The sequence below is a fragment of the Scyliorhinus torazame genome, chromosome 6 (assembly GCF_047496885.1).
Source record: "Scyliorhinus torazame isolate Kashiwa2021f chromosome 6, sScyTor2.1, whole genome shotgun sequence".
NCBI lineage: Eukaryota > Metazoa > Chordata > Chondrichthyes > Carcharhiniformes > Scyliorhinidae > Scyliorhinus > Scyliorhinus torazame.
Window position 1 is genome coordinate 55718190 of NC_092712.1, and position 16476 is coordinate 55734665.

The 16476-nt window shown below is 45.2% G+C and overlaps 1 protein-coding gene across 3 annotated transcripts in view; it reads left to right on the forward strand.

Moving 5' to 3' along the window:
• The window catches only part of ube3c (ubiquitin protein ligase E3C), a 277267-nt gene that overhangs the window by 139432 nt on the left and 121359 nt on the right, over positions 1 to 16476 (forward strand). The window lies entirely within an intron of this gene.

Consider the following 16476-nt stretch of genomic DNA (forward strand, 5'->3'; position numbering starts at 1 on the left):
ATGGGCTGAGTGGCCTAATTCTGTTCCTATGTCTTATGGTCTTATTATTATTATTAGTTTCTGTGCACTTTGGAACTTCCTTATATACTCAAAAGCATAGCAAGTGATTAGCATATAGAGTGGAGGTTAAAACCTTTGGAATTATTTCAGAAATAGTTTGATTCTGTGATAGTGGAGCTGTGGAATTTTTCCTGAATGGATAGTTGTATTGAGCCAACTGGGTCTCCTCACCCATATTGATTTTTGACATTGTTGAACAAAAATGTTGAGATTTGATCTGGCCATTTGTTATTATAAAGACCTTCTGATTAGCCTGATTAAAGATTATTCCCCTTAGTAAAATATAGATCGACAAATCTATTCTTGAATTAAATAATGGACAAGAAAATAGAATAAATATATATTTTTTATATATATATATATATATATATATATATATATTGCTGCATGCAGTATCTTATTTCATAAACCAGTAAGAAACAGGGCAAATAACTTGTTTTATGATGCTAATTGTGTGCCTAATTGTTGTATAAAATGGACAAAATGTTACTCCGTTTCCTACAAATATTACTTTAATTTTTAGTAGCTTTGGGCAAGTTTCTGCAAGTGTACTCTAGGTTCTGAAGTATCTTTTAGAGCAACTATGCCTTTAATGTTAAATGACTTGAGTTTTGAATCTAGCTCAATGAGCAGTACAGTGTGAACCAAGCAGATAACAATGTGTGGATGATTTGTTTAATGCCACTTGACTCCATATGGAATAAACCCAATTAGTGTGAAAGTACTGTTGAAGCGCATATGGCTGTGTTTGTTTGGCCTTTTTCATTTACTTAAATGGCAGCCACGAGAATGATAAATAGACTGCATTGACCAGTGGAGAACGTATTTCTCGTAAAAGATAGAAACTTGATGGAGAAATACAGATAAAATTGACTAATTGAGCAGAATAATTGAGCTCTAGTAGCAGGATAGTGGTTTAGCTTTGCTGTCCAGGCAATTTTTGTTTAAATGCTTTTAACCCTTTGTGAAAGAACAGCTAAAGTTGAATTAATGAAAATATCCATCTGGTAACTAATATTCTGGATTTTGTAATCTTATGTTGATATTGTGGTTATATCTTTATTCTTACATAGTGCATGGCATCAACTGGAAGGTGAAAGTTCTATTTATAAGTGTGGGAAAAACATACAGAATTAAAGTATAATTTTTTTCTCGTGAAACTACTTCCATAGATTTGGCAATACTTTTATGGCTCCATGCCTGGCTATATATTCCTTTATCTTCATCAAGGAATGTTGTATTGCCTCTAATTTCCAACTTTTAGGTGAGCAACAGTGGATGATATGCTTAGTTCTGTATAATTTTATTTTAAGCTCCTGTTTGCTTATACTCAGAACTGGATGTAAAAAATACAGTTTCTAAGGTAGAGTAATAGTACCGTGCTGATGTGTTGGGCATCCTGAGTTTGGGTCCCATTCTTGGCATGGTCAAACTGTGACATTTTCTGAAGGAGTTTTTTTTGTTTCAAATCTCAGGCGAGGAAAGAATGACAGCTCTGAGGTAGATGACATTTCTGAGGTATTAGGTTGCTAAAGAACAAAGAACAAAGAAAAGTACAGCACAGGAACAGGCCCTTCGGCCCTCCAAGCCCGTGTTGATCATGCTGCCCGACTAAACTACAATCTTCTACACTTCCTGGGTCCGTATCCCTCTATTCCCATCCTATTCATGTATTTGTCAAGACGCCCCTTAAATGTCACTATCGTCCCTGCTTCCACCACCACCTCCGGTAGCGAGTTCCAGGCACCCACTACCCTCTGCGTAAAAAACTTGCCTCGTACATCTACTCTAAACCTTGCCCCTCTCACCTTAAACCTATGCCCCCTAGTAATTGACCCCTCTACCCTGGGGAAAAGCCTCTGACTATCCACTCTGTCTATGCCCCTCATAATTTTGTAGACCTCTATCAGGTCTCCCCTCAACCTCCTTCGTTCCAGTGAGAACAAACTGAGTTTATTCAACCGCTCCTCATAGCTAATGCCCTCCATACCAGGCAACATTCTGGTAAATCTCTTCTGCACCCTCTCTAAAGCCTCCACATCCTCCTGGTAGTGTGGCGACTAGAATTGAACACTATACTCCAAGTGTGGCCTAACTAAGGTTCTATATAGCTGCAACATGAGTTGCCAATTCTTATGCTCAATGCCCCGGCCAATGAAGGCAAGCATGCCGTATGCCTTCTTGACTACCTTCTCTACCTGTGTTGCCCCTTTCAGTGACCTGTGGACCTGTACACCTAGATCTCTCTGACTTTCAATACTCTTGAGGGTTCTACCATTCACTGTATATTCCCGACCTGCATTAGACCTTCCAAAATGCATTACCTCACATTTGTCCGGATTAAACTCCATCTGCCATCTATCCGCCCAAGTCTCCAATCTAAATCCTGCTGTATCCTCTGACAGTCCTCATCGCTATCCGCAATTCCACCAACCTTTGTGTCGTCTGCAAACTTACTAATCAGACCAGTTACATTTTCCTCCAAATCATTTATATATACTACAAACAGCAAAGGTCCCAGCACTGATCCCTGCGGAACGCCACTAGTCACAGCCCTCCAATTAGAAAAGCATCCTTCCATTGCTACTCTGTGCCTTCTATGACCTAGCCAGTTCTGTATCCATCTTGCCAGCTCACCCCTGATCCCGTGTGACTTCACCTTTTGTACTAGTCTACCATGAGGGATCTTGTCAAAGGCCTTACTGAAGTCCATATAGACAACATCCACTGCCCTACCTGCATCAATCATCTTTGTGACCTCCTCGAAAAACTCCTATCAAGTTAGTGAGACACGACCTCCCCTTCACAAAACCATGCTGCCTCTCACTAATACGTCCATTTGCTTCCAAATGGGAGTAGATCCTGTCTCGAAGAATTCTCTCCAGTAATTTCCCTACCACTGACGTAAGGCTGACCTGCCTGTAGTTCCCTGGATTATCCTTGCTACCCTTCTTAAACAGAGGAACAACATTGGCTATTCTCCAGTCCTCCGGGACATCACCTGAAGACAGTGAGGATCCAAAGATTTCTGTCCAGGCCTCAGCAATTTCCTCTCTAGCCCATCAGGCCCTGGGGACTTATCTACCTTAATATTTTTCAAGACGCCCAACACCTCGTCTTTATGGATCTCAATGTGACCCAGGCTATCTACACACCCTTCTCCAGATTCAACATCTACCAATTCCTTCTCTTTGGTGAATACTGATAAAATATTCATTTAATACCTCGCCCATTTCCTCTGGCTTCACAAACAGATTCCCTTGCCGATCCTTCAGTGGGCCAACCCTTTCCCTGGCTACCCTCTTGCTTTTTATGTACGTGTAAAAAGCCTTGGGATTTTCCTTAACCCTATTTGCCAATGACTTTTCGTGACCCCTTCTAGCCCTCCTGACTCCTTGCTTAAGTTCCTTCCTACTTTCCTTATATTCCACACAGGCTTGTCTGTTCCCAGCCTTTTAGCCCTGACAAATGCCTCCTTTTTCTTTTTGACGAGGCCTACAATATCTCTCGTTATCCAAGGTTCCCGAAAATTGCCGTATTTATCCTTCCTCACAGGAACATGCCGGTCCTGAATTCCTTTCAACTGAGACTTGAAAGACTCCCACATGTCAGATGTTGATTTACCCTCAAACATCCGCCCCCAATCTAGGTTCTTCAGTTTCCGCCTAATATTGTTATAATTAGCCTTTCCCCAATTTAGCACATTCACCCTAGGGCCACTCTTATCCTTGTCCACCAGCACTTTAAAACTTACTGAATTGTGGTCACTGTTCCCGAAATGCTCCCCTACTGAAACTTCTACCACCTGGCTGGGCTCATTCCCCAATACCAGGTCCAGTACAGCCCCTTCCCTAGTTGGACTGTCTACATATTGTTTTAAGAAGCCCTCCTGGATGCTCCTTACAAACTCTGCCCTGTCTAAGCCCCTGGTACTAAGTGAGTCCCAATCAATATTGGGGAAGTTGAAGTCTCCCATCACCACAACCCTGTTGATTTTATTCTTTTCCAAAATCTGTCTACCTATCTGCTCCTCTATCTCCCGCTGGCTGTTGGGAGGCCTGTAGTATACCCCCAACATTGTGACTGCACCCTTCTTATTCCTGATCTCTACCCATATAGCCTCACTGCCCTCTGAGGTGTCCTCCCGTAGTACAGCTGTGATATTCTCTCTAACCAGTAGCGCAGCTCCACCTCCCCTTTTACATCCCCCTCTATCCCGCCTGAAACATCTAAATCCTGGAACGTTTAGCTGCCAATCCTGTCCTTCCCTCAACCAGGTCTCTGTAATGGCAACAACATTATAGTTCCAAGTACTAATCCAAGCTCTAAGTTCATCTGCCTTACACGTAATACTTCTTGCATTAAAACATATGCACTTCAGGCCACCAGACCCGCTGTGTTCAGCATCTTTTCCCTGTCTGTTCTGCCTCAGAGCCATACTGGCCCTATTCCCTAGTTCTCCCTCAAAGCTCTCACCTTCTGACCTATTGCTCCCCCTGCCATACTAGTTTAAACTCTCCCATGTGACACTAAGCAAACCTCGCGCCCAGGATATTTATGCCCCTCCAGTTTAGATGCAACCCGTCCTTCTTATATAGGTCACACCTGCCCCGGAAGAGCTCCCAGTGGTCCAGATAACGGAAGCCCTCCCTCCTACACCAGCTGTTTAGCCACGTGTTTAGCTGCTCTATCTTCCTATTTCTAGACTCACTGGCACGTGGCACAGGGAGTAATCCCGAGATTACAACCCTGGAGGTCCTGTCTTTTAACTTTCTGCCTAGCTCCCTGAACTCCTGCTGCAGGACCTCATGCCCCTTCCTGCCTATGTCGTTAGTACCAATATGTACAACGACCTCTGCCTGTTTGCCCTCCCCCTTCAGGGTGCCCTCTACCCGTTCGGAGACATCCTGGACCCTGGCACCAGGGAGGCAACATACCATCCTGGAGTCTCTTTCACGTCCACAGAAGCGCCTATCTATAGAGTCCCCTATGACTATTGCTCTTCTGCGCTTTGACCCTCCCTTCTGAACATCAGAGCCAGCCGTGGTGCCACTGCTCTGGCTGCTGCTGTTTTCCCCTGATAGGCTATCCCCCCTGACAGTATCCAAAGGGGTATACCTGTTCGAGAGGGGAACAACCACAGGGGATTCCTGCACTGACTGCCTGCCCTTTCTGGTGGTCACCCATTTCTCTGCCTGCACCTTGGGTGTGACCATATTTATATAACTGCTATCTATGATGCTTTCCGTCACCTGCATGCTCCTAAGTGCATCCAACTGCTGCTCCAACCGAACCATGCGGTCTGTGAGGAGCTCCAGTTGGGTGCACTTTCTGGAGATGAAGCCATCCGGGACGCTGGAAGCCTTTCACAGTCAGAGCACTGCACCCCTCTAACTGACATTGCGTCAATTAATTAGTAAATTAAAGTTTAAAGTTTAAAAAAAAAAAATTACTGTTAACTATATGTTTCCTAGCACTAGATTTCTACTATAAATGTGAAAGCTAAGCTAAATACAGTACTCTCCGATCTCTGGCTTAGATACCCCTCTAAATTATAATTCAGTAATTATGTTTAATTAGTTTACCAATACTTAATTTTAAAAATTTAGTGTAGATTCCCAACCAGCCAATCAGGTCACAGCTTTTCTGTGATGTAGCTTCAGCCAATCAGACACTAATCGACATTGCACTTTTAACTGAAAAACAGCAGAATTAGATTTACCACTTACCTTTCCTGGTTACCTCATTGCACCAAATTACTAAGTTCCAAATTCCCACTCTGGATTTGTCTCACTCACTCAGGCTGTGTCTCTTTGACCTGCGCACGCTTACTGAGTGCGCTTTCTGTCTGTCTTTTATACAGATTTCAGGATGACTCGCCCTACTTAAACTTCAAAGAGAAGAAAACAATGTGTACATTTGTGCCCCTAAACAGGCCTCAGGTGACTGCCAGATAACTGCTTCTCAGCAATTAGGGTGGGGGCAGCTTCAGCCAATCAGACACTAATCTACACTGCACTTTTAACTGAAAAACAGCAGAATTAGATTTACCTCTTACCTTTCCTGGTTACCTCACTGTTACAAATTACCAAGTTTCAAATTCCCACTCTGGATGTGTCTCTCTCACTCAGGCTGTGTCTCTTTGTACAGAAAACAAAATCTGTACTCTGGATCAGCCTTTCAAATAAGGAAGGTATGGGAAGCTTGCTGTGATGACGTCACATTGTAGGCTCGCTGGTCCGACCAGCTACTCTGAATGACAAATTTGGAATTTTATTTGGTCAGGTGCTGAAAGTGTACAAATGTGTTGCTCTGGGATCTGGTGTTAACACGCTGGGCTGTTTTGTTCTTGAGTTATGATGGTGAACAGGGCTAACTTATTCCGCAGTGGTGACAAAAGGCCAAGTGGTCTACTTTATATGTCATCTCTATCCAGACTGACTTGTTAATGTTCACTGAAAGAAACCAACAAAAGGGCAGCATGGCATCTGCACGAGGGATATCAAACTAATTTCCTGTGGTGTCTGTCATAATATACATCTATGTATATAATGGAGTGCAGACAGGCAGTGATTGACACACATGATGACCAGTAAGCGCACAACAGAGCAGCCAATCACCAGACAGGACACGACCACTATAAAGCCAGAGGGCACCAGTTTTCCCGCGCTCTCGGGACCCAGCCTCTGAGACAGTCAGAGTTAGTGATCTGGCCAGTGCAAACACCATGTGGTAGCTAGTAAGTCTGGTTAGGTTGGTATCAGGTCTCCAGTCAAGTCAGCATAGTGTCAACCCAAGGTTGAACATGTATAATAGTTTAGATGTTAAATAAAATCGTGTTGCATCTTATCAAGTGTTGGAGGTCTGTCTCTCACTCCACTGCATCAAGTGCAGTCTACATCGACCCAGCCTGTCCAACACATTAGTGTCCAGGCATTTGACGCAGGCCACATCAAGTAGAAGTTATTCAAATAGAATTGAAGATAAATTATTTTAGTATTTTTTATTGAAATTTTATTTACTGCTACCTTGCAGCTATTAACTCCAATCATTGTTTCAGTATCTGGAGCAAATGCCTCGGCTGAAGCTATCTTGAGTGTCACATTGAGGTTTCTGTCATAAGTTGAGACCATGGCTTAGGCATGCTCATAGAATGGCTGCAGCACAGAAGGAAACTATTTGGCTGATCATTTCTGTGATTGTCCTCTGAAAGAACAATTCACCTCTTGCCACTCACCTGTCTTTCCCTGGTAGTCCTCCAATTTTTTTTCTTTTCAGATAATGATCCAGTTTCCTTTGGAAAACCCCAGTTGATATCTTGACCATGGTCTCAGTGCATTTCAGATCCTAATCATTCACTGCATGAAAAATGTTTCCTCCACGCCAATTTTGCGAATTACCTTAAATCTTTGCCCTCCGGTTCTTGATTCTTCCAACAATGGGGACAGTTTTTTCCCCCTGACCTACCCTACTCTGTTGTAAACCCCTCATGATTTTGAATACCTCTTTTAAATTTTCTCAACCTTCTGTTATCCAAGGCGGGCAGTTGCAACTTCTCCAATCTTCTCACGTTGCTGAAGTTCCTTATCCCTGGGACTGTCCTCTCCATTGCTTTTACATCCGTCCGAAATATGGTGCCCAGAACTGCACATTAGCGTAGCTTCCTTGCTTTTTTTACTCTGTGTTTCTATTGATGAAGTTAGGATGCTGTATACTTTTATGAATCACCCTCTTAAACTGTCCTGACACCCTCGATGATTTATGCAATATATAAACCCAAATCCCTCTGCTCCTGTGCTCCCTTTTGGACTATCCCTTTTATTTTGTCTGCATTTTTCCTACCAAAATGAATCACTTTACATATCACGGCATTAAATTTCATCTGCCACTTGTCCTCCCCTTCTCTAACCTCATTTTGAAGTTTTACATCACATTAGCTATTCATCAGTTCTCTGGTCCCCCTCCTCTTTTTAATACATTTCTGAAGTATGTAATGATGCTAACTCCTAATTTTTAAGTGTTGGTGGGGGGTGGTGGGGGTGGGGTGGTGGTGGGGTGGTGGTGGTGGTGGTGGTGGGGTGGGCGGTGGTTGGGGGGGGGGGGAAAGAAGAGGGAGAGAGAAGAGAGATTGGATATGTGGGTGTTGCAATGCATTTGGACCTGACGTTTTACTAAATTTCATTCACCTATAAATGACCTGTTCCACATCCCTAGCTTTCTATCTTAAATAATATTCTATTAATGCCATGCCCAGAATGTTTTTATCCTTGGTAAGTAGACTGTTACAATGGGTATGTCTCAGAATTCAATGGCCTCTTATTCTAGAGGAGATTCGCTGAAGGCAAGGGTGCTTGTTCAAAATACATTTATTTACATGCTAACTATTTGCAAATCTAATTAGACAAACATATAGGTACAGCTGCCCTTTGAGACACTGCTCCTATAACCTCTGAGACATCACTGTGACATAGCTTCTTTTGCACGTGCTCAGTATGCTCTTATTAGAGCTAACCCATTGCTCTACATCTTCCCTCAAGTTCAGTTTTGATATTTTCAAGCTCCATTTGATGGTCAACCTGTAGCTTTTCTTAAAAATAAATCTCATGCTTCCATGGCTTGTTGATGAGACGAGATACGTTTGTGCGAATTAATAACCACTGAACTTTCACTATTGATTTGATCCAATTTGGAGTTAAGGGTTTCCTTCTCCCTGCAATAGATATTTGCTGGATGCTTGCAATTGTTTTTGTATGTGATTGGTGCGTTCAGCGGAGTAAATATACAACCTTTCTATTATAATCAACAATAGGATGATTCTCAAAAGAGACAACATGATCCTTGGCAATGGAGTGGAGTCAGAGAGTGCTGTGCAGTCCAGGATCTTCCAACAGATCTTTATCACTGTGCCAGCTTCATTCTTTTGCACTCCTTTCTGAAAGAGCAAATTCAGATCTAGAATCTAGCAGGCGGTCATCATCATTGTTGGTGCATCCTGTTTCCCCCTTTTCTAGCCTGTCTCCAAAGATTGGCAATGACCTACTGTATTTCTTCAATAAAGACAGGCTCACAGAAATGAATTGGCCCTAATTTCTGCTGCGGCGAGTAGAGAAAATTCAAAGCTACACATGCGTGACTGTTTATAGAGGAACACTGCTGATTTGGAACTGCACACAATGTATCAATGATCTCTCTCTTATTTTAGCATCGTAAAATAGTGTTCCTTCCCCTTCAGGTCACCCAGAGTTTAGCCGGATACAACACCCCAAACAGGACCTTATTCCGAAAAGCACTGCTATGGCCTGGTTAAAATCCACTTTCTGAAATTTTACCTCTCTTTTTAAATAGTGGGGTTACATTAGCTACTCTCTGATTGTAGGAACTGATCCAGAGTCTATGGAATCTTAGGAGATGACTGCCAATGTATCCACTATTTCAAGGACCATTTCCATAAGCACTCTGGTATGTATATTATCAGGCACTGGGGATTATCGGCCTTCAATCCCATCAATTTCACCAATATCACTTCCCTACGAATACTGATTTCCTTCAGTTCCTCTCTCTCACTAAACCCTGGTAACCCAATATTTTTTGTACTTTATTTGTACCGAATCAATGTATTTAGTTAGTCAGCCAACTCTTTGTTCCCCATTATAAATTTCCGTGTTTCTGACTGTAAGGGACCTACCTACATTTATCTTCACCAATCTTTGTCTCTTCACATATCTATGGAAGCTTTTACACACCTCGTACTCTTAATTTCCCTTGCTTAATTGATCCTTTTCCTCTTTTGCTGAATTCCGAACTGCTCCCAGTCCTCGGGTCTGCTGTTTTTTTTTTTTTAGCCCATTTGTATGCCTCTTCCTTGGATCTAATACTATTGCAAGCCATGGTTTGGCCACCTTTCCCATTTTACTTTTGCGCGAGACAGGAATTGAAGTTCACCTACGCACTCTTTTTAAATGTTTGCCACTGCCTCTCTACCATTTTAAGTAACGTTTCCCAATCCATCAACTTGTGCCTCATACCATCGTAGTTTTATTTAGATTCAGGACCCGAGTCTCAGAATCAACTACGTCACTCTCCATCTTGATGAAGGATTCTGTTATATTATGGTTTCTCCAACCAGATTGCCAATTATTCCTTTCTTGTTACACAGTACCCAGTCTAGGATGGCCTGTTCTCTAGTTGGTTCTTCAACTTATTGGTCCAGAAAACCACCCCATACATATTCAGGTATTGTGACTGATGTGATTTGCCCAACCTCTATACAGATTAAAGTCACCCATAATTACAGATGTTCCTTTATTGCATGTGTCTCATATTCCTGTTAAATACCATTCCCAACATCACTACAGTTTGGGGTCTATGTACAACCCCCACTAACGTTTTCTGCTCCTTGGTATTTATCAGCTCTACCCATACAGATTCCACATTGTTGGAGCTAATATTCTTCCTCACTATTGCATTCATTTCCTCTTTAATCAGCAATGCAACCCCACCGCCTTTTCCTTTTTGTCTGTCCTTCCGAAGTACTGAATACCCCTCATTTTATTTTTCCTTAAATTTAAAGTGCCCAATTCTTTTCTTTCCAATTAAGGGACAATTTAGTGTGACCCGCCCACCTGCTCTGCACATCTTTGGGTTGTGGGAGTGAGACCCACGCAGGCATGGGAAGAATGTTCAAACGCCACACGGACAGTGACCCGGGACCAGGATCGAACCTGGATGCCCAACTTCCCATCAAAGTTGACCTTGGACTCCTACCAAGCCATGGACGAAGTCGAAACCACATTAAACATGTGAAGAGTGGATGTGCCGGAGGGGTGGATGGGATTCTCCCAGAGATTTTCAGACTTGGAGGAGAAAAGATCACCGATCATTCCCATCAGCTGTTGCTGAAAACCTGGGACAGGGAAAAAATTCCTGCTGACCTCTGGGATGCCGTCATCGGCACTATCTTCAAGAAATGAGACAAAAGCGGACTGTAGTATCTACTAAGGAATCTCTACTTTTCATTGCTGCGAAAAGCATTGAATCCTTGCTAGCTGCCTTCTCCCAGTCTTTGAAGAAATCCTTCCAGAAAGCCAGTGTGGTTTCCAACCAAACTGTGGAACAGTGGACATGATTGTCACTGCTCGGCAACTTCAAGAGAAATGCCAGGAGCAACATCAACCACTCTACGTGGCCTTCATAGATCTGAGCAAGGCTTTTGACTCGATCCATTGGGAAGTGCTATGAAAAACCCTGTCAAAGGTCGGCTGTCCAGAGAAATTCATCAACATTCTTCCGCCTGCTCCATGACCAGATGTTGGCGACATTTCTCACTGATGGAAAAAGACAGAAAACTTGTGGTTAAGACTGGAATGAAGCAGAAATGCGTCACTGCGCCCGCCCTTTTCTCCATCTTCATCGCCACCATCCTTCACCATGGCAGCAACAAGCTTCCCTGTGGAGTGGACGCCGTTACAGGATGGACGGACAACCTTTCTGCCTCAACCGATTGAAATCCAAGAAGAAAGACACTGACGTCGCTCGTGAAACTTCAGTATGCGGATGACATCGCCATTTCCACTCGAGAATCTCCTAGCCATGCTTGACACCTTTGCGGAAGCGCACTGAGGAATGGGCCTCCGCCACAACTTCAAGAAAACTCAAGTTCTTTACCAAACTGATCCAGAGCAAGATCTGGTGTCTCCCTCCATCAAGATCAGTGAAGAAACCCTACCAAATGTGGAACATTTCCCCTACCTGAGGAGCCCCGTCTCATCCAAGGCTGACATCGCGGAGATCCAACATCGTGTCCAATCCGCGGCGCCTCATTCGGATGCCTAGGAATGAGTGTCTTTGACGACCGCGACATCCATGCTGACACCAAGGTTCTCCTGTATGAAGCGGTCATCCTCCTAACTCTTCTATACGGTTCAGAAACTTGGACTACCTGCAGACACTACTTCAAGGCCGTTGAGAGGTACATCAATGCTGTCTGTGGCCAAGATCATCCTAAACCACTCCGCTGGACCGGCCATGTGCTTAGGAGCTAGAGTCCCAAATACCAAAGCAAATCATTTTTGCCCCAATGACAGATGGTTCCAAATAAGAGGACAAGAGGAAACACTTCAAAGACCCCCTGAAGGCTTACCTCAAGAGATGCAACATAGACATCAATGCCTCAAAGACCTCTGAAGAGACCGCCATGGAGGAACCTCCTGATTGACGGGACAAACTCTTCGAGGACACCCGGCAGCAAGAATTGGCCCGTAAAAGGAGCCTGAGAAAGGAATACCAGTGGTCTAATCCGTGGACGGATTGCACCACCTGGAAACAGCTGCCAAGGGTGTGGTCAAAAATGCAGCTCCGATCAGGCTCATCAGCTAAGCAATAACCCACAGAATCCATGACCAGTAACACAGTTGCTTTGATGGATAATCATACTCATTAGTGAGTGATCGCTGAAGATTATGCTGTCTAGCTGAAACGGGCACAGTGTGTACATATTCTTTCTGTCTGCAAAGACGGCCCTATTTATTTTTTTTAATAAATATTTTATTGAAAATTTTTGATCAACCAACACAGTACAGTGTGCATCCTTTACACAATATTATAACAACACAAATAACAATGACCTATTTTATAAACAAACAAACAAAAAAAATGAATAAATAATAAATAACAAAAATGAAAACTAACCCTAATTGGCAACTGCCTTATCACAAGTAACACTCTCCAAAAATATAATTTAACAGTCCAATATATAATTATCTGTAGCAACGACCTGTACATATTATACAGTATATATTAACAACCCCGAGAGTCCTTCTGGTTCCTCCTCTCCTCTCCTCTCTCTCCCCCCCCCCCCCCCCCCGATCCTGGGCTGCTGCTGCTGCCTTCTTTTTTCCATTCCATCTATCTTTCTGCGAGGTATTCGACGAATGGTTGCCACCGCCTGGTGAACCCTTCAGCCGACCCCCTTAGAACGAACTTAATCCGCTCTAGCTTTATAAACCCTGCCATGTCATTTATCCAGGTCTCCACCCCCGGGGGCTTGGCTTCTTTCCACATTAACAATATCCTGCGTCGGGCTACTAGGGACGCAAAGGCCAAAACATCGGCCTCTCTCGCCTCCTGCACTCCCGGCTCTTGTGCAACTCCAAATATAGCCAACCCCCAGCTTGGTTCGACCCGGACCCCCACTACTTTTGAAAGCACCTTTGTCACCCCCATGCAAAACCCCTGTAGTGCCGGGCATGACCAAAACATATGGGTATGATTCGCTGGGCTTCTCGAGCACCTCGCACACCTATCCTCCACCCCAAAAAATTTACTGAGCCGTGCTCCAGTCATATGCGCCCTGTGTAATACCTTAAACTGAATCAGGCTTAGCCTGGCACACGAGGACGACGAGTTTACCCTGCTTAGGGCATCTGCCCACAGCCCCTCCTCGATCACCTCCCCCAGCTCTTCTTCCCATTTCCCTTTTAGTTCATCTACCATAGTCTCCCCCGTCCCTCATTTCCCTATATATATCTGACACCTTACCATCCCCCACCCATGTCTTTGAGATCACTCTGTCCTGCACCTCTTGTGTCGGGAGCTGCGGGAATTCCCTCACCTGTTGCCTCGCAAAAGCCCTCAGTTGCATATACCTGAATGCATTCCCTTGGGGCAACCCATATTTCTCGGTCAGCGCTCCCAGACTCGCGAACTTCCCATCCACAAACAGATCTTTCAGTTGCGTTATTCCTGCTCTTTGCCACATTCCATATCCCCCATCCATTCCCCCGGGGCAAACCTATGGTTGTTTCTTATCGGGGACCCCCCCCAAGGCTCCAGTCTTTCCCCTATGCCGTCTCCACTGTCCCCAAATCTTCAGTGTAGCCACCACCACCGGGCTTGTGGTGTAGTTCCTCGGTGAGAACGGCAATGGGGCTGTCACCATAGCCTGTAGGCTAGTCCCCCTACAGGACGCCCTCTCCAATCTCTTCCACGCCGCTCCCTCCTCCTCTCCCATCCACTTACTCACCATTGAAATATTAGCGGCCCAATAATACTCACTTAGGCTCGGTAGTGCCAGCCCCCCCCTATCCCTGCTACGCTGTAAGAATCCCTTCCTCACTCTCGGGGTCTTCCCGGCCCACACAAAACCCATGATGCTCTTTTCAATCCTTTTAAAAAAAGCCTTTGTGATCACCACCGGGAGGCACTGAAACACAAAGAGGAATCTCGGGAGGACCACCATCTTAACCGCCTGCACGCTCCCTGCCAGTGACAGGGATACCATATCCCATCTCTTGAAATCCTCCTCCATTTGTTCCACCAACTGCGTTAAATTTAACCTATGCAATGTGCCCCAATTCTTGGCTATCTGGATCCCCAGGTAACGAAAGTCCCTTGTTACCTTCCTCAACGGTAGGTCCTCTGTTTCTCTACTCTGCTCCCCTGGATGCACCACAAACAACTCACTTTTCCCCATGTTCAATTTATACCCTGAAAAATCCCCAAACTCCCCAAGTATCCGCATTATTTCTGGCATCCCCTCCGCCGGGTCTGCCACGTATAGTAGCAAATCGTCCGCATACAAAGATACCTGGTGTTCTTCTCCTCCTCTAAGTACTCCCCTCCACTTCTTGGAACCCCTCAACGCTATCGCCAGGGGCTCAATCGCCAGTGCAAACAATAATGGGGACAGAGGGCATCCCTGCCTTGTCCCTCTATGGAGCCGAAAATATGCAGATCCCCGTCCATTCGTGACCACGCTCGCCATCGGGGCCCTATACAACAGCTGCACCCATCTAACATACCCCTCTCCAAAACCAAATCTCCTCAACACCTCCCACAAATAACCCCACTCCACTCTTATCAAATGCTTTCTCGGCATCCATCGCCACTACTATCTCCGTTTCTCCCTCTGGTGGGGCCATCATCATTACCCCTAACAGCCTCCGTATATTCGTGTTCAGCTGTCTCCCCTTCACAAACCCAGTTTGGTCCTCGTGGACCACCCCCGGGACACATTCCTCTATTCTCATTGCCATTACCTTGGCCAGGATCTTGGCATCTACATTTAGGAGGGAAATAGGTCTATAGGACCCGCATTGTAGCGAGTCCTTTTCCTTCTTTAAGAGAAGCGATATCGTTGCTTCAGACATAGTCTGGGGCAGTTGTCCCCTTTCCTTTGCCTCATTAAAGGTCCTCGTCAATACCGGGGCGAGCAAGTCCACATATTTTCTATAGAATTCGACTGGGAATCCATCCGGTCCCGGGCCTTTCCCGCCTGCATGCTCCTAATTCCTTTCACCACTTCCTCTACCTCGATCTGTGCTCCCAGTCCCACCCTTTCCTGCTCTTCCACCTTGGGAAATTCCAGTCGATCCAAGAAGCCCATCATTCTCTCCCTCCCATCCGGGGGTTGAGCTTCATATAATTTTTTATAAAATGTCTTGAACACTCCATTCACTCTCTCCGCTCCCCGCTCCATCTCTCCTTCCTCATCCCTCACTCCCCCTATTTCCCTCGCTGCTCCCCTTTTCCTCAATTGGTGTGCCAGCAACCTGCTCGCCTTCTCCCCATATTCGTACTGTGCCTTCCTCCATTGTGCCTCTGCAGTGCCCGTAGTCAGCAAGTCAAATTCTACATGTAGCCTTTGCCTTTCCCTGTACAGTCCCTCCTCCGGTGCTTCCGCATATTGTCTGTCCACCCTCAAAAGTTCTTGCAGCAACCGCTCCCGTTCCTTACTCTCCTGCTTCCCTTTATGTGCCCTTATTGATATCAGCTCCCCTCTAACCACCGCCTTCAGCGCCTCCCAGACCACTCCCACCTGGACCTCCCCATTATCATTGAGTTCCAAGTACTTTTCAATGCACCCCCTCACCCTTAGACACACACCCTCATCTGCCATTAGTCCCATGTCCATTCTCCAGGGTGGGCGCCCTCCTGTTTCCTCCCCTATCTCCAAGTCTACCCAGTGTGGAGCGTGATATGTGACCCACAGTCTTGCCGGTTGCAGCATTCCAAATTTTATCATCTTTTTATGAAGCACCGCCTTGGCCCGATTAAAGCTCGCCCTCCTTCTCGCCATCTCCGCACTCCAGTCTTGATAAACGCGGATCACCGCGTTCTCCCATTTACTGCTCCGAGTTTTCTTTGCCCATCTAAGGACCATTTCTCTATCCCTAAAACGGAGGAATCTCACCACTATGGCTCTGGGAATTTCTCCTGCTCTCGGTCCTCGCACCATCACTCGGTATGCTCCCTCCACCTCCAACGGACCCGCCGGGGCCTCCGCTCCCATTAACGAGTGCAGCATCGTGCTCACATATGCCCCGACGTCCGCTCCCTCCGCACCTTCAGGAAGACCAAGAATCCTCAGGTTGTTCCTCCTTGCGTTGTTCTCCAGTGCCTCCAACCTTTCCACACATC